Source organism: Urocitellus parryii, chromosome 5 (assembly GCF_045843805.1).
Source record: "Urocitellus parryii isolate mUroPar1 chromosome 5, mUroPar1.hap1, whole genome shotgun sequence".
Taxonomy (NCBI): domain Eukaryota; kingdom Metazoa; phylum Chordata; class Mammalia; order Rodentia; family Sciuridae; genus Urocitellus; species Urocitellus parryii.
Window position 1 is genome coordinate 52039327 of NC_135535.1, and position 23099 is coordinate 52062425.

At 36.2% G+C, this 23099-nt stretch overlaps 1 pseudogene; it reads left to right on the forward strand.

Annotated features, from left to right (window-relative positions):
- The first annotated feature begins 15276 nt into the window (after positions 1–15276).
- LOC113185748 (small ubiquitin-related modifier 2-like) lies at positions 15277–15554 on the forward strand (annotated as a pseudogene).
- Positions 15555–23099: the final 7545 nt, after the last annotated feature.

Consider the following 23099-nt stretch of genomic DNA (forward strand, 5'->3'; position numbering starts at 1 on the left):
GGCTTCCCACAAGCCTCTCAACCTCCCCCACTCCTCCTGCTCTTGAGGCTGATTGGCTGGGTTGCATGGGCAGAGCCAAAAAAAGTCCCCCAATGAGCAGCTCCATGGTCTGAAAGGGAGAGGAAACAGCCCAATGAGCATCACCGCAGAGGAGCCAATCAGTTGGCAGCTAGAAGTTTGCTGGGCCGCTGTGAGCCAATCATCAGCTGGCAGCTGGAAGTTTGCTGGCAGCTGGAAGTTTGCTGGGGCCCCTTCTGCTGTGGCTCTCAACACACACACACACACACACACACACACACACACACTAATAATAATATTTAGACACAATGATAAAATTTTTATATATTGTTTTGATTACAAATTATCTGTTAGCCTTGTTTCTATGAGATGTTTTTAATGTGGCTTTTAAAAATGTCTTAGAAATGAAAGTGGCAGAAAGTAAGAGGAAAAAAATAGGATATCTTATTCCTGGTTCTAAGCCAAATACTGATTTTGCTTCAGGCTTTATTCTACTTCTTTCCAGGGCTTATCTACTTCTTTCTGGGCTTCCTTCTGTTATGCGGAAGGGTGGGACTGGATGCTAAATTCCCCTTCTCTGCCTGTATGAGAAACAATTTTTTTTTAAAAAAGAGAGAGAGAGAGAGAGAATTTTTTAATATTTATTTATTCATTTATTTTTAGTTTTCGGCAGACACAATATCTTTGTTTGTATGTGGTGCTGAGGATCGAACCCGGCCGCATGCATGCCAGGCGAGCGCACTACTGCTTGAGCCACATCCCCAGCCCATGAAACAATTTTTGACACTCTGAAATGGGATAATGTGTTCTCTGCCATCCTGGCTTAGTAGATGATTTCACACTGATTCCAAATAATCCTGCTTTCTTTGTGTCACCAACATTGTCCCACAAAGTCTCCAGTCTTCTCACCATCACCCATTAATGAATCCAAGTCATCCACTTTGGGAGCAAAATGAGCATCCTGGGCTGCTAGATGAGGGATTATTCCCAAGAGATGGTCAGTCATAGGAGTGTGATGAGATTCTTAGGACCCCAGCATGCATCACTTGAAACTAGACAAATGGTATACTGATGAAACCCATAGGACAACACCAAGAGCATCAACAACTCAGTTACACTTTGTCTTCTGGAAATACCCTGGCTAGTAGGGTGCTTCTACCTGGGAAGGTAGTAGGGCAGGCTTTTTTCTTTTCTTTTTTCTTTTTCCTTTTTTTTTGCAAACTCTGATGGTAGTAGTGCAGTCTCTGATGAGGGCTTAGAGTTTCTCTGTCCTGCCTCTTCTGCAGCTCCTCTCCCACTGAAATCATACTTTGTCTAATTTCTGGGAGCCAAAGTTCTGTCAGAATGTACCTGAATCTTTCCATGTAGGGATAAAGTCATTGACTTTTTAGAGAGCTAATGGGTGGATTTGTCACCTTGATTTTCTTCAGTTTACTCTGTATGACTCATTTGACAGTCCCAGGAAGAGGAAGAAACAAGAAATTTTAACACTTTAAAAGGGTTATCCTTCCATAATTCTTTTATGCTTGTGAGTTTGTTTGCATTATTACCAAATGCAAGAAAATCACCTAATAAGCCATCTCTGTTGGTGATCAGACACATTTAATACTTTACCTAAACACTGACCTCAAGCAAAAAACAAACTTGAATATGGAAATCACTTAAATATATTTTTAAGAATACAAATGTCACCAGAAAGGCAAGCATAGAGAGCCTAGTTTTTGAGCTGTTTCAAGATTCTATATCCTTTGAACACCTTCATGATGTGAGTGCAGTCATTTACCACCCCTACTTACCCCAAAGACAATCATTTCTACCATTTTAGAAAGTATTTTTTTATTTGCTCTTTTTAGATATACATGACAGTAGAGTGTATTTTGACATACATACATAGAAGTGTAACTTATTCTACTTAGGATACCATTCTTGTGGATATACAGGATGCGGTGTTTAACTGGACATGTATTCAATATGAACATAGGAAAGTTCATTCCATTGTCTTTCCTATTCCCATCCCCCCCTCTTCCTTTCATCATTTCCCTTTGTCAAACTTCTGTCTCCCACACCCAGCCCACATTGTCTGTTAGCAACCACATATGAGAGAGAACATATGTCCTTTGGTTTTTTTGGGATTGGCTTATTTCACTTAGCATGGTAGTCTCCAGTTATATCCATTTACCAGCAAAAGTCATAAAGTCATTCTTTAAAAAAGTATTTTTGAAAGTACACACACATACACACTTTGTATGTACAATTTAAGAGTATTGATTTTGAAGTTAAAATGTATGAGTTTAAATCCCATCTCTACACTTGTTTTGGACTTGGGAAGTTAATGGCATCTCCAAACTTCAGTTAAAACAGAATGTATACAACCTATTGTAAAGAGTTAGGGGACATAAATGAAAAGTTGTGGGTGAAGCACTAATTAGGGTCCCTCACATGTAGTAAGGACTCAGTAAATAGTACTTATTATTATTTTTTTACTGGGAATTGAACCCAGGGTTGCGATACCACTGAGCCACCCTTTTTTAATTTTTAGACAGGATCTTACTAAGTTGCTTCGGGCCTATGATAAGTTGCTGAGACTGGCTTTGAATTTATGATCCTTAGGCTCCCAAGCTGCTAGGATTACAGGTATGTGCCATTGAGCCTGGATTAGTATTTATTCTTCTTATTAAAATAATACCAAAGGTGGCTGAGAATTTAGAGACTAATAAGTTCGACCCTTTTGTGGGGCTACTCTAGAGACCAGCCACTTCAATCCGAGAACTCCTGGCCTATATAGCATTGGAGAACAGATTCATTTGAATGTTAAAAATTCAACTTTGCATTAGTAGGAGTGTGATTTAACTGTCAATTTCTTCTGCTTAGTGGGACCCTGTTGCAAAATAAAATATAAAAAGGACTAGGGATGTAGCTCAGTGCTAAAGTGACTCTGGGTTCAATCCCAGTACCCACCCACCCCCCAAAAAAGTATTTTACATATTTTCATATTGAATCTTACTCCTTGCTAATGCTGCTTTTAATTGTGATAGGAAAACTTATGATTACATTAGCAAATGTGCTATAAAGCAGCTGATGAGAGTGAGCAAGCTTGTTGACTGCTGATATGCTCCAATCATTAGTGTTCTATGTTTTTTCTGAGTCTAGAACCACTTGTTTTATATTTAACACATTTGCAGAATAGAGAAGTTCAATGATGAATATGGAAGAGAAGCTGGAAATTTTTTAAAGAATGTATTTGATGGGAATTTTTGAGGAAACGAAATAGAGATAAATAAATGTCTGATTTCTCTGTGTTCACTGTATTTACTTCTAAATATAGTACAGACTTGTAAGGTCAACTTGAATTTGCCTCTCTATAGAAAGGAAAATGCAATTCTCCATCCAGTTAGCTCTTCTGTGTGTTTTGGATCTGAAGCTTTTCCCATTTGGGGGAGGCAGTGTGATTTGTTGGCTAGAAATCTGAGTACTGTAATTTTGTGGATAAGAATCCAAATGCTATATAAGAACTTGTTTTGAATATTGCCTACCCATCTACTTCTCATAACTCTTTCAGGGCCTCTGTATAATCAATTATGCAATAATAAAAGGCTATATTCAGAGTTTTATGAATATTAATTTTAATATAAACATCTAGTATTGTGGATAGTCTAAAGTAGGATGAAGTATATGACATTGCCATTTTGAAGGTCCAATATTGTTGAGATCTGCGATCCCATATGGTTCAAACAAATAGAAACCCCCTCAATAAATGGTAGCTATTAAGTTAACAGAAACAATTACTTCGTGCCTTTGTATTTTATTGTATACAATTTATTTTAATTTCCCGGGTAGTATAGCACTTTGCTATAACATTACTTATTCTTGCACAGATTTGGATAAATCACAAATCAAGTCAAATCATTTAATTATCAATTATTGCATAGGCATAATATACTTAAACATGCTCAAAACAGAATTCCTTTTATTAGTATGTATTAATTATACAGAAGAGTGAGTTTCATTGTGGCATATTTGTACCCAACAAGTCTGTTCTATTTACTCCACTGCTTAAGAGACACCTGAGAGATTTGTTTTCCCCATTTTATTCATTCCATAAATACAATCCATCTGAAGTGCTTACTAGCAATACCTACAAAATATATTCCTGATCTATTGATTTTCCATAATTTTGGCTACCCCCTAGCTTAAACATCCAACAACTACTGTAATAGCTTATTTAGTCACTGTGCTCTCATCCTCGACCCCTAAAGTCCATTATTTTAAAATGGAAGTGATTTAAAAAAATATTTATTCTTAAGTTTTAGATGGACACAGTATCCTTATTTTACATTTATGTGGTGCTGAGGCTTGAACCCAGTGCCTCGTGTATGCTAGGTGAGCGCTCTACCTTTGAGCCACAACTCCAGTCCTGGAAGTGATTTTTGAATTAGAGAATCAAAATTTCTACTAAAAACCTTTGTATTGGGCTGGGATATGTCTCAGTATACCCCTGGGTTCATTCCCTAGTACTGCAAAACCAAACCAAAACAACAACAACTAAAACCTTTGTATTGCTTTATACTACCCAGCATTAAAATCAAAGTCCTTACCCCTACAGGCAATTTATCCTGTTCCACACTGATGACCTACAAATGAATTTGGAAAGGGAGTACATCTCTTAGAAACTATAACCACCAGAGGGCACAGTTGTATTAAAAAGAGAAGAAAAGGCAAAATTATGATCTAACCATGGAACATTGATTTTTTTTGTGTAAAAAAATAACACTGGATAAGTTAATTTGATCCAGTAGTAACCATTTTACTATCTATATATAGTAAAATATACACATATATTTGTAGTAACTATTTTACTATATATACATATTATACACATATATATTTACTATATATGTAGTTTATCTTAATATATCATATATGTCTTATAACATCATGTTGTTTATCTTAAATATATGCAATAAAAATTTAAAAATATAGCTTAAACCTCCAACAACTGATTTACCCTCAATGTTTTATGTATATACTATTTTTTTTAAAGAGAGAGAGAGAATTTTTTTTAATATTTATTTTTCAGTTTCGGTGGACACAACATCTTTATTTTATTTTTATGTGGTGCTGAGGATCCGAACCCAGCGCCCCGCGCATGCCAGGAGAGCACGTTACCGCTTGAGCCACATCCCCAGCCCTGTGTATATACTATATGCACCTTGTCATACACCAGAACTATTCACCAGTCTATTCATATGACTGAAACCATTTACCCACTGAATAGTAACTAATTTCCCCACTCCCTGGCATTCTTATTCTCCTTTTTGTTTCTGAGTTTGACTAATTAGAAAATATAAGTGGAATCCTGTAATAAATTGTTTCTTTTGTTTTGACTGACTTATTTCATTGTCTTAGAAATCTATGTTGGAGCATGTAACAGAAATTTCTTCTCTTTTAAGCTGAATAATATTTCATTGTATTTGCATACCACATTTTAAAAATTTACTCATTTATTCAAGGACATTCAGATGTTTCTACCTCTTCAGTACTATAGACAATGCTGCAGTGAACATGAGAATACAAATATTCTCTCAAAACCCCTTTGTAATTCTTTTGGATTCATACCCAGAAGTGGTATTGTTGGGTCATATGGTAGTTCAACTTTTTTGAGGAATCTCCATATTATTTTCTATAATAATTACAACATTATGTCATTTTGACAAATGCCATGCTAGCAGTATGAGGTGACATCTCATTATGATTTTATATGTTCCTAATGATTAGTGATGTTGGGCATCTTTTCAGATACCTCTTGGTCATTTGTACTGTTTGGGAAAATGTCTATTTAGGTCTTTTGTTCATTTTGATTTGTTTTTGTTTTTACTTTTGAATGGTGTTTTTTTTTTTTCTTGTATCATCTCTCCCATTCAATGGTTGCCTTTCCATTTTAGTGTTTTGTTGTGTGGAAGCTTTTTAGTTTGATGTCCTTTCACTTTTCTGTTGTTGCATTTGTTGCCAATGTTTTTAATGTCATATTAACATTGATTCTTAAAATTCAAACAAAACTTTAAATGATTTTTCTCTCATTCTCTTTAATATGTGCTAACAAATCTAGGTGTAAGAAAACTCCTATGCCATTATAAAAACACAAATTTATAATCTAAGTTTATACAATTAAATGCAATTTAATATCAGTGTAACAAATGATATGTTGCCCAAACCGTTTCTTGTAAAGTGAATATGACAGAATGCTGTAATATGGATTCCTGAATTCAGCATCCTACTATCATGTTGCACTTTTTCAGACCACTACAAGTCTTTATATTGACTCATTTCACCCTAACATTTCACTGTGAGTTAATGTCACCTCTGTTCTCTGACCAGAGATAATCAAAGTTTTCCCATGTAAGGACAAACAACAGACCAATGTAAACAATGCAAACAGAAACACTTAAATCACAGGCATTTCATTGTGATTTAAACAAAAGTTTAAATTTTCAGAAAAACCTCACAGACTTTCAAATTGAAATGTATAGACCTTAAGTTGAGAGGCTTTAGCCATAGAAGATAAGAGCCCAAGTGTTTTACTTATGTTGACCTATCAAACGTCATGGATTGCCTATGTGGGCACTGGTTTATGCCTCCCCCGCCCCCAGCACTTCCTTTCAATCAGAAGTATACTGATTTGGGTGATAAAGTATAAGGTTATATATTCTGTTTATAAGCCAGTCCAGTCGTAGGAATTTTCCTTTTTTTCTTTTTATGACAGAGACTTGCTAAGGTTGGCCTTGAACCCTCCTGCCTTAGCTTCCTGAGTAGCTGGAATTACCCAGCTGACTTAAGGTTATAATCAAGAAAAACCTCTGTCATAGCAATAGGAAATAAGAAACAGAATAAAATGTCATTTATAGAAGTTTCACAGACCTCCCTCAGGAAGCATACCTATTCCAAACTGAGAGGTGCTTTGGAGGTCAGTACAAACTTCAGAAATATTGTTCTGATCTCCTTTTGCGACTCAGACTTAAATGGTTCCCTCTACTCCATGTGTCTTCAAAACACCCTTCAAAAATTCAGGCTATAAATAAGAAAATATAGTAAAAGTTTTATTATAATTAGGTTCCTCTAATATCTGAGGTCATTTTAGGGTAGGAGGAGAAAAACTTCTGAAAGGGTCACATTTACTGAGAAAAATTAGAATATAGTACAGCAGTTTTGTAACCATATGATATAATTTGGCTGACATTGTGGCTAGGGGTTGCTACATAACAAAATGACTCTTCAATGCCAAGTCTCAAGACTAAATTCAGTTGCCAACATGACTTCAGATGTCTCAGTGTGAACAATAATGAGAAAATGGCATGAAATAGTGATTTTTAAGGAGCCTGAGAAAGATTTCTCTAAAAAATATATAAAGCATTTTGAGAAAAACTATGCGTGGGTGTGTATCTGTGTGTGGGTGTGTGAACTGGACCAAATCCAAGAATCCAAGTGGTTCACAAACTGAAATATACTGACACTGGTTTGTTGGAGCAAAACTAACGTAAGCATTCTGGCAATCTTGAGTCCTCATTCCTTCAGAGGATGACTATTATTAGTATTATTTTGTATTTATTAAGCTCCAAACTGGGGCAACTTGTCATAATGGGAAGGGAAGAATGAGGGGGAAATGCGCCATCTGTCCCTGGCACTGGCATTCAGTGCATGGAAAATATTTAAAAGTTGTCAGTCAGAAGGTTTGGGAAGTTTCACATGATTTTAAAAGGTCTTACTGCCCTAGAAAGAAATCAATTCAATTCAATAAACATCTATTCTGACTTTTTTGGATGCTTGCAGGATACAAAAATAAATAAAACTGGGTCTGTTGGCAAGGATTTGCATTTTAGTAAGCTAAATTTTTCTATGTGCAATTACTTGAGCACAACCTTCAAAATTTTTGTCATATCTTCTGAATTCTTTTTACTCAATATTTTTAAATATTATTTGCTCAATATTTTTCCAATATCTATATCTACTTTATGATTTTCCTAAAAATATTTGGGAAATAACAGAATTGATGTTTTAGAAATATATTTTTAAGTACATGTGTGTACATACTTCCAATATACATGAAAAAATAAAAACAATTAAAAACATTTAAATGTCTTTCCTTGGATTATCTAAAATTATTTTTGTATCATTCTATGGGAATGATCATGGTAATGAAATCTGAGTTGGAGGTTAAACTAGATTCTCCACTTCTGCTGGTGGATGGGGTCTGTATAAGCTGTAGGCCTCTATAGCTGAGAAATATGTTGAAGCTCTTAATGACAAGCTATGCCCTCCAGTATTATAGTAGACCACTCCCAATTTCTTCTTGGCTTGCAAATTTGAAAAACGAGACCCACAGATGAGGATGAGTGAGTGTAAAAGTAAGATTTATTCAAGGGGGAATAGAAATATAATTCCCACAGGGCGAGAGGGGTCCCAAGAGAGGTTGCCCCTTATGTGCTAGTCTAGGGTTTTATATAGTACTTGGGTCAACACTATTGGCCTAAATTTTTGCTAATCAGGTTTGGAAAGTACTGGTGCTACTGGTCCAAATTTATGCTAATCAGGATTTGGAAGAGTTCCAACACAATTGGCTTACATTTATGCTAATAAGGGCTGGGAAAAGTACCAATGCTATTGGTTAGCTCTGCAATCACATTCAGGTCTGGCCCACTTCCACCTTCCTGCCTGCTTGTAGGGAGGTGGGAAGTTGAGGTCATCATGGATGGGGATGCTTTGGGGGTTCTGGAATATGGTGCTATGTGGATCAGGCATCTACACTGGACCAGCTGAGCTGCACGACAGACTGGCAGGCCTTGGCTTGCCAAAGTTCCACACCAGAACAGTGGGCTCTGCTAGGCGTTAGCCCGTGCTTTCCACCCATGCTCCAGTCCATCTGGGCTATCACTCTGCTATTTCAGGACAAGGGCTTGGCTTCACTAAAGAATACTTGAAGAGGGACTGGGGTTGTGGCTCAATGGTAGAGTGCTTGCCTAGCATGTATAAGGCACTGGGTTCGATTCTCAGCACCATATTAAGTAAATAAATAAAAATAAAAGATAATATGTCTAACTACAACTAAAAAAAAAAAAAAATAGAATACCTGAAGAAAACGTACAAGGGCAGAGAAATTCAGATGTTAGAGGTACAAAGAAAGTGTTACAAGAAACTACAGGAGGGGCTGGGTATAGCTCAGTAGTAGAGCACTTTCCTGTGCACAAGACCCTGGGTTCAATCCCAGGTTGTGGCTCAGCAGTAGAGTGCTCACCTATCATGTGCAAGGCCCTGGTTTGATCCTCAGCACCACATAAAAATAAATAAATAAAATAAAGGCATTGTGTTCAACTACAACTAAAAAAAATTTTTTTTTTAAAAAAAAGAAACCAGGGCAGGGGATGTGGCTCAAGCGGTAGCATGCTCGCCTGGCATGCATGCGGCCTGGGTTTGATCCTCAGCACCACATACAAACACAGATGTTGTGTCCGCTGAAAACTAAAAAATAAATATTAAAAAATTCTCTCTCTATCTAAAAAACAAACAAAGAAATAAATAAATGAAACCACAGGAAGAATAGTTTAACTCTGACTGAATAGACCAACAAGGCCTACTTGGAAGATTTGGTATTTGAGGAGGTTTTAAGAAATATTTAAGTCTGTAATATTTTTAAAAACTAAAGCAACATGGAAAATATAAGATTTGACAGAGCTTGGTGGTTAATTCATAGATACTTCTATATTAGCCTCTTCACTTCTCTATATGCTTGGAATATTTCACAATAATAAAGTGTGTCTACGACTTAGAGAAGACAAAAACATTACATTCCAAGTGGAAGAGAACGTAAGAACAAAAGCAGGAATCCTGAAATTCAGGGCCAGATGTCTGGTTCTACTGCAGATGAGTGCTGGAAAACAACTAGAAAGGTAAGATAAGGTCCAATCATGCAGCACCTTGGCTAAGTGGTCCTGGCTGAGAGGTTTGTAGTGGAGGAAGGAGGGGACCACTGAAGGTTTCTGATGAATAAGATAATATGATCAGGGCAACAGATTAGGATTTGAACTACAGGGAGAGCTCAGAGTTGGAAATATTTTATAATAGTTCAGTTAAAAATATGGTGATCTACTTAAGTTCCATAACATCTTGATTTCCTAAAAAAAAAAAAAATCATTTCCACTGGGCAGTCACATTTCTTTCTTCCTATCCCAGATCCTTTGTAGTCTCACCCATCTATACTGTAGAATAGGGATTGGTAAACTTTTGCAAGATAGTAAATATTTCAGTGACCATATGGGCTCTGCTGCAACTACTCTGTCACTGTAGCAAGAAGAGAAGCCAAATACAAAATGAACAGATATGGCTGTTTTTTCTTTAATATTTTTTCTAGTTGTAGATGGACACAATATCTTTATTTAGGTGTTTTTATTTTTATGTGGTGCCGGAGATCAAACCCAGTGTCTCATGCATGCTAGGCAAGTGCTCTACCACTGAGCCACAACCCCAGCCCAAAATGGCTGTTTTCTAATAAAATTTTATATATAGTCACTGAAATTTCAATTCCAGATTTTTATGGGTCATGAAATGCTTTCTTTTTTCAACAATTAAAAAATGTAAAAAGAATTCTTAGTTTTTCAAGTGGCAAAACCAAACCAAAACAAACAAACAAAACAGGCTGTAGGTTAGGGAAATGCAAAACAAAAATCACAGGGTATAGCTCAGTAGAGCACTTTCCTGTGTGCACAAGGCCCTGGGTTCAATCCCTAGCACTGCAAAAAAAAAAAAAAAAAAAGAACCCAGAATGAGTGTGTTAGTGAATTTTCTGCCACTGTGACAAAATACCTGGTATAATTAATTTATTAAAAATGGTTTATTTGGGCTCATAGTTTTGGAGGTTCCAGTCCATGAACAGTTGGTCCCATTGCTTTGGGTTTGTGGCAAGACAGCACATCATGGAGGAGGCGTTTGTCAGAGTAAAACTTCTCACCTCATTGCCAGGAAGCAAGAGTGAGGAGGGTGCTAGGGTCTCACAATCCCTTTCAAAGGCATGTCCCCAATAACCGGAAGATCTCTCATTAGACGGGGAAAAAGGTCTTTCACCCCCTTCCAATAGCACCACCAAGCCTATAACACATGGACTCTTGGGGGACATTTAAGATCCAAACTGTAACAATGAGATACAACTTCTCACCTTGGGAGACTCTAATAAAAAATGCTGGCAAGAATAAGGAGAAATTAGAACGTTCATACATTACTCATGGGAATATAAAATGTCACAGCTGCCTCAGAAAGTTTGGTAGCTCCTCAAACAGTTAAACAGAGTTATCATAAGCTCCAGCAATTTCACTTCTAGGTATATACCCAAGAGAAATGGAAACATTTTCAAACAAAAACTTGTATGTGAGGGGCTGGGGTTGTGGCTCAGCAGTAGCAGGCTCACCTAGCATGTGTGAGGACCTAGGTTCAATCCTCAGCACCACATAAAAATAAATAAATAAAATAAAGGGTTGTGTCCAACTTAAAAAAAAAAACAAACTTGAATGTGAAAATTCATAGCAATGTTATTCCTAATAATCCCCAAAGTGGAAATAACCTACAGGACTATCAACTAAGCAGTGAATAAACTAAACATGAAATATCTATACAATGGAATATTATTTGGCTTCAAAAAAGGAATGAAATATTGATGTGCTACAACAGGGATGAATCAAAAACCATGCTTAGTTGCAGGTGCAGTTGCTCCCACTTGTAATCCCAGCGGCTCAGGAGGCTGAGGCAGGAGGATTGTAAATTCAAAGCTAGTGTCAGCAACAGTGAGGTGCTAAGCAACTCAGTGAGACCCTGGCTTTAAATGAAAATATAAAATAGGACTGGGGATATTGCTCAGTGGTTGAGTGTCCATGAGTTCAATTCCTGGTACCAAAAACATGCTAAGTGAAAGACGCCAGTCACAAAGAACCCTTACTATAAGATTTCATTTATATGAAATGAACAGAATGGACAAATCTATCAAAATGCAAAGCTAGGGCTGAGCAGATTGTGGGGACAGGGGAATGACTGTAAATGGGTATGAGGATTCTGGGTGCATGTGTCATGAAAATTTAAAATTGTTTGTGATGGTTGCATAAGTCAGTGAATATACTAAAAATTATTGAACTCTACACTTTAAAAGGATGAATTGTATAGCATGTGGATTATATATATATAAAGCTGTTAAAAATAATAAGAAGTTGCTGCTCAGTTAGTCCTATAGACAATAGTTTACCAGTCTCTGTTGTAGACCCATTCATGCAAGATACCAGATGAACTCTCAGAGCTTATTGGTGGATTCAATTATTTAAACTTGAAAGATTCAGTTTACGAAAGCTGGAAGATGTTTATAGTCAGGAAAGGTTTTGTTCTCAGGACTTATTGGTGAGGGGATCTGTATGTCTTATAGATGTGTGATATAAGCACTGACAAATTCCTACTTACTTGATGGCTTGTAATTAAAGCCAGGAGTTCAGCATGCAAACGCAGACACACTCTGTGTTATGGTTTGGATGTGAGATGCTCCCCAAAAGCTTATGTGTGAGAGAATGCAAATGCAAGAAGGTTCAGAGGAGAGATGATTGGGTTGTGAGAATCTTAACTCCCTGTCTCTTGTCACTCAATATGGCCTTGAAGTTGGATAACCCTGAGCCCTAATAAACCTGTTTTCTTTATAACTTATCCACTCTTTGTTTGCAACAGAAAATGAATTAATGCTACTCCATTTATGAAGGCTCTGCCCACATGACCAAATAACTTTTTGAAGGCACCACCTCCACACCATCACACTGGGTTTAGGTTTCAACATATTAATTTGTAGTGGTTGAGGGCAAACATTTCATTCCATAGCAGCTAGTTAATTTAATCCTAAACTTCCCAGGTTTGAAAACAAGAAATTTCATCTCATTGTCCTCTTGGAGAGTTAACATGAGGAGTTGGTGACGAAATTTAATCTAAAATTTAATCAGTCTTGGGCAAGGCAATTTAGCCTCTGTACTGCACTTGGGGGCTTATGTATTCATTCCATAAATACTTATGTCATGCCTACTATGTGTCAGGCCCTATTCCAGGTACTGGAGATACAGTAGTAAACAAGATATAATCCCCTGATCTCATGGAATTTTTGCTCTAATATAGTTAACTCTTCTTTTATCTGCTTTTTTCCATAATGAAATACTATATTATCATGAATTAGCCTTGAATCAGGCTCCTATGCTGCATTAAGAGGTCACTGCACTTCTCCCTCTAGGCAGGATAGATCCAAACTCATCCCAAATTGATCTGTATAGTTCTGTCCACAGTATGGTTAAAAAACACTCATTTCTCTCCAACTCTAGTAATAGTCTGAGCCAATATCATTCTACACTAAGATTACAGCAATAGTGTTTTCTTTAATGGTCTCTGAAGTTTTGGTTTATCTCTAGTTATTAATCAACCTCATTATATATTTTCTTTACTTGCAAACTTTCAGTAGCTCTTCTAATTTTCTTAGGATTAAATCCAAAATACTGAATGGCTTTTGGTTGCACTGCATATATTGTTCTGTGTACCTTACCTCAAATCACTATACCTTTGGCTTACCTACATTGTTCCTTCCACACCAGTCTTTCCTCTTTACTTTGAACATGCCAAGTCCCTTCACAACTCACCTTTATACATTGCTGTGACCCTCTTCCTGGAGGAATACTGCCACTTTCACTGAGTTTATTTCCATTCACATCCACAAGATGAAACTTAAATGTCACTTTCTCAATAAGGCTACCGCTGATTCTACCCTATTATACATTAAGTTACTATATGGCTATTTATGCTATTATTTAATGAATATCACTTCCTTTTGACTATGAGTTCCATAAAGCAGGGCCTTGTGTGATTTGTTTACTACTGTACCTCTTTAAGTAGACCACAAGCTGGCTAAGTGTAGATGCCCAATAGTTATTATTAATGAGAAACATGTTCTAAAAAACTCAATTAGGAGATGACTAAGAAATTACCTTAAAAGTAAGAAAATATTTTATGGCTAAGTGTTATGATACAGTAATTAGAATAAAAAGATGAAAAATTAGGGATATGATTAGTCAAGGTGGAGCAGAGAGTGACAAAGACACGGGAAAGAAATTGGCAGAATCACAGCTATTTTGCAGGAGGAGGAGATGGGGAAAAGAATTATATTTAATATAATAGTGATGTCTTGACTGGAAGAGCATTTACTTTAGAAATAAAGTTTTCAGGATACTTGGAAAGTTGAAACCCAGGGCTATTAATCATACATGAGCCAGAGTAGAGTTCCAAATTTTGTTAAGTACAATTTTGTTTCACCTCTTTTGCCTTGAGTCTTTAGAATATTCCCAGTGACATATTACAAACCTTCTTCAAGAAACTAGACATTTCAGGAAATAAAGCATATAGAAGTTTCTTTGCTTTCATGAGTGAAGCTTCTCAGTAATTCACTTTCAGGCTCAATTCTAGGATAATTTGTTTCATCTCTTCTCTTTATGCTGCTTAGGTGGTGATAGCCAATTTAAAAAAAGGAAAAGGATGTTTGCTTTTATCATTAAGTGTCAGGAAGAGGACATTTCTAGACAGAATTTTTTAATCATGAAGAAAGCAAGGCCCCAAGGGCCCATGCAGACCTTTACCTCCTATGTAAATAGATGAATGAATGGAAATGCCACCTTTTAGTAAAGCAAACAAGAACAATAAGGGCGAACAAATGTTCAGAGGAATTAGAAATTTAATGATATGTCCATGCTTTATAAAATACATTCAAAAGATCTCTGAAGTGCACATGTGAATTTTAATGATGTTACTAGAAAAAAAATCCATAATCATTTAAAGCATAAAGGGAGTCCTAATGAATGCTTCAATCTTCTACAGAATTAATTGGAAAGAAAATGTTGACAATGGTTTATTTTAAATACAGTTCTGAAGTTTAAATAATGGCTGTAAATAAGAATAACATTCATATTTTTAAAAAAGATGAAAATAAGTGTTATTTGCTAGGGTTCAATAGTATAGTACTAGCAAAACAAATTGTTATAATTATTCCAATAGCTAATTACAGAGCTCTGTGTTAGGCACTTCAAAAATTGATAAGACCCAGTGACTATCTTCAAGAAATTTCCAACTTCTGCCGCTCCTGGAGCTGCTTGTGTGCTCCTTCAGTGAGGATCTGGTACCTCTTGTGAAGCGGCAACTGAAGAGACTCTGGCGCTCACCATGGCCAAAGAAAAGCCCAAGGAAGGAGTCAGGACTGAGAACAATGATTATATTAACTTGAAGGTGGCAGGCAGGCTGGTTCTGTGGAGCAGTTTAAGATTAAGAGGCATAGTAAAGTAATGGAAGCATATTGTGAATGACAGGGTTTGTGGATGAGGCAGGTAAGATTCCCATTTGACGGGCAGCCAATTAATGAAATAGACACACCTGCACAGTTGGAAATGGAGGATGAAGAGACAATTGATCTGTTCCAACAGCAGACAGGAGGTGTCTACTAAAAAGGGAATTTGCTACTTTACTCCAGAACTCTGTTTTTACAGATCAAGAATACATTCTCAATTAGAAAACTGCAATTTGGTTCCACCACATCCTGACTACAGTATAGTTTTCTCTTTCATTTTCCCCTTCCCCATTCCTTTATTGTACAAAAAGTAACTGGTGTATGTGCACAAGCATATTGCATTTTATTTTATTTATTTTTTATGTGGTGCTGAGGAGTGGACCCAGGGCCTTGCACGTGCGAGGCAAGCGCTCTACCCCTGAGCCACAACTCCAGTCCGCCCCTCTCCCCATATAGAATTAAAAAAAAAAAAACAACTAAATGGCCAATGATATATTTTGATTGACATCGGATAGAGATGGAATGGGAAAAAATACTGGTTCTGTGAAAATATCCCCTTTCTCCATTAGTGGCGTGCTCATTCAGCCTTATCTTTATATTCCATTGAGTTATTTTGCTCTCACTGTTTAAACATAAAATGAAAAAACCTGAACAACATAAAAATCCTTGCATACCTTGTTCACTTGAAGAATTTTAATGTTTTTCATTTATCATTGTAAAACCATGGACAATTTTGTAACTTTTTGTATGTTGCTATTACATGTAGCACAATCTGTCTTTAAGTAGGGGTAAAGTATTCTTAAAAAATAAGATTCCTAGATAGTTTTCCCTTCAAGTCAAGCATCTTGTTATTTAAATAAACTTCTTATTTAAAATGAAAAAAAAGTTGTTTCCAGTGTAGCAAGATGAGTAAGCTAACCACAGAATATAACTATAGTCATCAGGGATTTCATAACAAATGACTAGAAGATTCCAAGTTTCACGGGAAATAGGTTAAACTTCATTCAGACAACCAGTAACATTTTCATGGAGGAGGTTAACACTGGAGATGAGGCTTAAAAATTAGTAACACATTCAGTCTAAGTGGTATGCAACTGCAAAGGTACAGAAGCAGAAAAGGAGACATTTTTAGGAAATTCAAATTATTTTGACAGAGTATAAATTACACATGGGGAAAAAAAGTAAAAAGCACTGAGTGCCAGAACTGCAAGTTCTTATTCAGTCTGTAATCAGACTTTTACAACTAGAGACCTACATATTCTTTTGATAAAATGAAATTGTACTATTTGTTTCTTCCCCAACTTCACATTAAATTGAACTAATTGGTGGTGAAGGTGAGGCCATGTGAAGAGAACTACTTTCCCCCTGTCTCAGAGGGATTCAAAAGTAATTTTGAAGAACACATTTGCAACCAGTTTTTCTTTCAAATAACATTCTAGTTTCAAGGAACTAGGTCAAATTCCTTAGCAGGTTTGCAAGGATTTAACCTGTCCCTTTCTAGGAAAAGTAGCTTCTCCAACTTGTTCTGCAAGAGGCTGATCTGGTTTAGTTTGTCTCAGTGAGGGTGATAATATGCTGATGATATTGGCCCAGTGGCTGATCCACTAGAGTGGCCAAATTTGGTTTTTAGCAACGGAAACTACTGCTAAAGAATTCCAAGGCCAAATTCTTGCAGCTGTTTTCAAACTTGAACATGACGAGAATATCAATCTATAAGCTGGTGTGGCACATCCTGAGGGTCTGCTGAAACTACAGGAACCCAGATCTCAAAATAGCAAATAAAGGTACTATTAAAATAAAAAGGGTGTATCTACATTTAAGCTCTTTTAAAAAGAAATGTGAAACAAAATACTAAAAATAGATACGGAAGTAACTGAAATTCAGAACAATTATATACCTGACAATTAAAAATGAAATGTAAGAACACACTAGGGAAAAGGCTATATAAGAGATGATCATTAACTCAAGGAGGTATAATAAGGAGGCTTCCCAGGCTGAGTGCTAACTGAATATAATATAACTGAATATAAGCTTTCTCAATTTGAAGTCCTAGTGGTGGAACTCCTTGTTCTCAAGGTTTTAACTCAGGCCTGATATTAAGCACTTCAGGAACTGCTGCCAAACTTGTCACCAGAAGTCCTCACACAAAATTCTGGGCCTTGAATGGCCTGATGACTGTGAATTTACTTCCTATTCTACTTACCTAATCATACAGTATTTCCAAATACCTAATTGCTGTCCTTTTAACCCCCCAACATGAAATCCATGTTGGGCCAGTCAGGAAAATGATTTGATTTGATTCCCCAGACAAATGTAGAGGTGATTTTTAAAAAGCAAATTGCTGCCCAGGTAGCTTGGAAAGGAAGACATAACAGAAATACTATTCATTTAATTCAGTTAGTAAATACATATATTTGAATGTTCAATATATTCTTAGTACCATGTTGATGGTATAAGGAGGAGAAATGTCAGGGTCTAACAGTTAAAGGTAAAGGATCAACACAATTTAATAAAGGTAGAGACAGTACACAATTAGCTGTTATTCTTCTTTGTATGCTCTGTGCTAAAAAGGCTCCCTTATCAAATTGCCTTGCTACCATGGTGACAGTTACTAAGAAATGCACAGATGCACATATGAACAGGTTAGAGGTTTTTTTTTTTAATATGTAGAGTTTTTCCAAATGAATGGTTCTCTTGTTTGTCTATTTTGTGCTCCTGGGAATCAAACGTGGCACCTCACACATGACAGGCAAACACTCTACTATAGAGCTACATCTCAGCCCAAATGAATGGTTCCTAATATCGGTTTTCAATTTCCTTTATGAATTCTCTATATTCAACTTCTTCAGGAAAACTGGACCAACAACATATGGACAACCCCACCCCATGCTAACCCTACACAGTTTGGGGCTTTTGCTGTAGGGCTCTAACACTTCATGTTAATTTAGAAAAACTGTCAAAAATTTTGTGAATCTCTGACTGTTCTATGATGGGAAGCAGAGAATTGGTTCCCTATCGAAAATTCTTTACAGTATCTTCATTGTCCAAAGGCAAAGACCCTTTTACCTGTACTCACGTAAATCATTTCTAAAAATACAACATTTCTGCATTCAGTTATAGAACTATATTCTTGGGCAGTTACCACAGCTCTGCTTTAAGGATAAAAATCTATCTATAACTCAAAGGTTTCCAAAAGTGCTCATTTGAATTATATCTGAATGTTGTCCCCAAAGGAAGTCAACATGACAATAAGCACGGTTTCTTATGAGGATGGTATTTCCCTGAAGATCTCAGCCTACATCCCTATAACTACATATATACATCTATCATGAGAATGTTATATATTATACAGAGCAGTGTAAAAGGTATCGTGGAAGATGTAAGAAAACTATAAAACAAAATAAAGATCCTATAGAAGCTAATAATTTCAAGGGTGAGTAAAGTATCCTTACATAGAAGTAGTAATTATACAAAATATTTGAAAAACAAAGTAGGATTAATTCACAGAGTTCTGAAATTTTTGGAACTAAAATTACTTTAAGGATCATTCTCTGTTTTGTCAAAGAGAAAAGTATAGCCCAGTAGGGTCAGTAGTTTATCTGAGATCACAAAATAAATTAGTGGCAGAGCCAGGAATAGATCCCCAATATCAAGAGCTATGTCTACCTCACTATATATTTCAATTACCAAGGATATACATTGCTTCAGAAAATACACATAAAATTTCTAGCACAATGTCTGGAACCATTCATCATGATCACAATCATCATCATCATCATAGTGGTGAAGAGTACAAATTTGTATTAGCCAGAACTTGATGTGAGTCCAGTTTTGTCATTTACTCTGTAGATAAGCTACTTACCTTCTCTAAGACCTTGCTCCTTCAAATGGGAATAAAAATATAATCTATTTATGCAGTATGTTATTAAATGAAATTTTAATTTAGTACACTTCATGTTGAAACTTTCAAACATTAGATCTTCCATAGCATTTATTAACTTAAATAGGTATAGAGTCAAAGACACACATACATAGAGTACTGACAGAACTTCTCTTTACCCTGCCAAAAAAGAAACCAGTTAACATTTACTAAACTTTCACTAGATACAGATATCAGTATCCAATTGTATAAACAAAGAACACAGGGAAGAAAAATTATTTGGGGTGTTATAATACAGGAACTATTTATCATTCTCAACAAGTACAACCAATCACCTAGTGAGGTAAACAAAAAGTTGTCCTCTGCCTACCTCTGATGTCCCATCTAATTATTTTTAAAAAATAATTTTAATTTATGATTATAAAAAGCTACAAAAATTTGTCATCCAAATCACATTTAAGTGTATGGTTGTAAGGCATATTCCTATGTTTAAAAAAACATAAGCAGAATTTTTTAATCTTATAAAACTGAAAACTCTAAGCCCCTAGCAATGATAAATCTGAGTTTCTGTTTTAAAAGCGCCAGTTCAGTGTAGGAAACCAGGCAATTATGATATGGAATGATAGACACATAATAAAGCTAGTGCTATAAAAGTTCACAACAGGGCATCCAAAAGGGAGTGTAAGAGAAGGCTTCTCAAATGAAAGGATATGGAGTTGGCCAAAGATGAGACCTGAAAAGAGCCTAAAGCCACAAACCAGTTGTAGTGGTTCTTATAAACTAACTGGCTCTCAGCATCCATGCCAACCTTCAGTGTTTTTTCTTTCTTTCTATCCATTCAAGTCCTTTGTCTATTTTTTTGGTGGGGGGATTCAGGTTATTTTTTGTTGAATTGATTATTTCCTAATATATTTTGGTATTAATCACTTACCGGATATATGATTTGCAAATATTTTCTCACATTCTGTAGGTTGCGTTTCCCTCCCTCCTTTCTTTTTGTGGTGCTGGGAATCAAATCCATGGTCTCATGCATTCTAGGTAAGGGATATACCACTGAGCTATACTCCAGGGCTAGGATGCTTTTTCACTCTACCGACTATGCTAGTCCAGTTTTAATCTGTGCTCATGAGTGAAAGTCTAGTTTGGAGCAACTTACTTACAGTCTGGCCAGGTCTGTTGTAGCTGTCTTCTGTCCTAAAGACATCAGTAGGAATGAGCCAGCAGCACCTCTATCTTGGATATTCAAGTATAGACACTTTGATTTCATATAATATCTGAAAGCACCCCATGCCTTTCCTTGGATCAGAACCAGCCAATTTAACACTTTTGGGGCTGCAGAATCAGCAGCAACTTCAAGGCTGGGTGAATAAGTGGGGGGTATGGAGGTAGATTCATTAGATTCAGGTTTTGCATCGTGAAATTCCTGCTAGTAACCTCAAATCAAACATAATTCAGTATCTGTTTTTCAATTTGACACTGCTCCTTTTTAATTAAAATGGTTGTTCTGTTCAGATTCTTTGATTCTCTATATTTATCTAAAATAACCCAGAACGTCCCAAACCTGAGACCTTATTGATTCCTAGGCAAATATATAGGGAGTTCACTCATGATTTAGTTTAGAATGCAACCCAGTTCGAACAATACTTGTTTCAAAACACACACACACTTTGCTGATTATGTCACAGTAGATATGAACATGCTAAGTTGTATATTTGCTAAAATACTATTTGAAGAGAAAAGTTCTGATTTACAAAAGGTTTATTTCCTCTTTCAATCACTACGACTTTTTGGAAGTACAAAATTGGAGAAGCTAAGTAGGTTGACTTCAGTACTGAAGAGAAAAAAAATCAGAAAAAATATTTACATAAAAAAGATTGATTAGCTTAGCTGGGCACGGTGGCACATGCTTGTACCAGTGACTTGGGAGGCTGAGGCAGGAAGATAACAAGTTCAAGGCCAGACTCAGCAACTTAGCAAGACCCTATCTCAAAATAAGAGGGGAGGGGGCCTTGGGATGTAACTCAGTGGCAAAGCATCTCAATATTCAATCCTCAGTACTAAACAAACAACAAATAAAACCAAAAAATGATCGATTGCCTCACTATCCAGAATATTATTCCTCTCCAGATCGAATCTGTCCAACATAGCCTATGGAAATAGAAAATTTTAGGAAAACTGTGTGCCCTATATTTCTGACCCCATAGCCAGGAAAAAAAAATACAAAGGTTAAGGACAGAGCTGCATAAAATCAAGAAGAAATGCTGGAAATGTGCAATCCTAATGCTTTCCCTCTCTGACCTTTATGTTAAGTGTTGCTATTCAAGTATTTATGTACACTGATGCTCACTGCTGAATTACTTCTATAAATTAACGTTAGGAATAGTGAAATTTAAGTTTCAAATAACATAAAATGTAAACAAAGTAGGCTAAAAACGACTTATTTATTCTCATCATAACAAAAAATCCAGAGGTAGGCAGTTGCTGGCATTGGTTTAAGTGTTCAAGGATCCTGTCAAGGCCAACTATCTAATCTTGATTTTTCTCTCATGGTCAAAAGATGGGTATTACAACTCCAGACATTACACCTCTTAACAAGGAAAAAAAAATAGATAAGAGATGATACCAGTTTTGGCTGTCCCTTTTTATATAGAAGGCAAATGGCTTCCTGGAACTTCCCACTCAAGCCTCAGAGAACTTCAGCTTACCTCTTAGTAGAAAATTAGGAAGGGTATGAAAACTAAATACTGGAGTATATTTCATTTTCTATTCCAGAGGCAGGCAAGTGGGAAGAAGGATGGGAATGGTGTTTGTCTGCCAAGTTTCAGGATCTGCCACAGTGTAAACCAGGATATTTCAAAACACCCAATAATACAAGATTGACTTAATATGATGTGCCATATAAATGGTTGTTGAAAATTCCACTGTAGATACTTAGAACTTAACTGCAAAGTTATGTATAAAGTATTCTCAACTAAAAATTAACTCACAAAACAATACATAAAGAAGAAAATTTCCCACTTGTGGTTTAGAGTAAAATAAATCTAGATTTTAAAATTTAATTATAAAAATACATATATGCAAAAAGGTAAAATTGGAACTTATATCCCCAAAGTGTTGACTTTGGTTGGGATCAGCAAACAGATTGTGAGGCAGAGATTTGCACACAGGTGATTTACTGGAGAATGCATTCAAGAACAGCACCTGCAAGAAAAGCAAAATTTTGGACAGAGAGAGAAGGGTGAATTGCAGGGCAGTTGCCAGAGAGGTTTCAAAAGATGCCCTAGCACCAGGATGTTTTATATAGTCTCATTTGAGGAACTAAACCTTTGTACCTCCAAAAATGACTAGACATTGGATTTGGGCTTTCCCCAGGGAAAGGATATAACCTTAGGTGAGGTAGTTTCCTTCACAGAAGGCAATTTTGGAGAAGAATTCAACTGTGAGCCATCAACAGCTAACATTCCTGGCAGTTGTATATTGGGATCTATGGAGCACACCATAGCATCTACCTAGAAATGTCAATAATGATAAGGGTGTTTTAATAATGATTAAGGGTGTTTTGTTGTTGTTGTTTTCCAAATTTGTTATAACACAGAATTATCTTAAGAATTAAGTGAGTTGATTCATATGAAGTACTTGGAACAATTCATAGAGTTTATAATGTACTCAATATATTAATCTATAATTATTTTTTATTAAAAAAAATTTTTTTTGAACCAGGTGTGCTGGTACACTGCCGCAACCCGGCTGGGCACAGAATCACAAGCCACTCAAGCAGGAACAAAACTTTATTTTTAAAAAAGCTGCCAATACCCCGTGCGC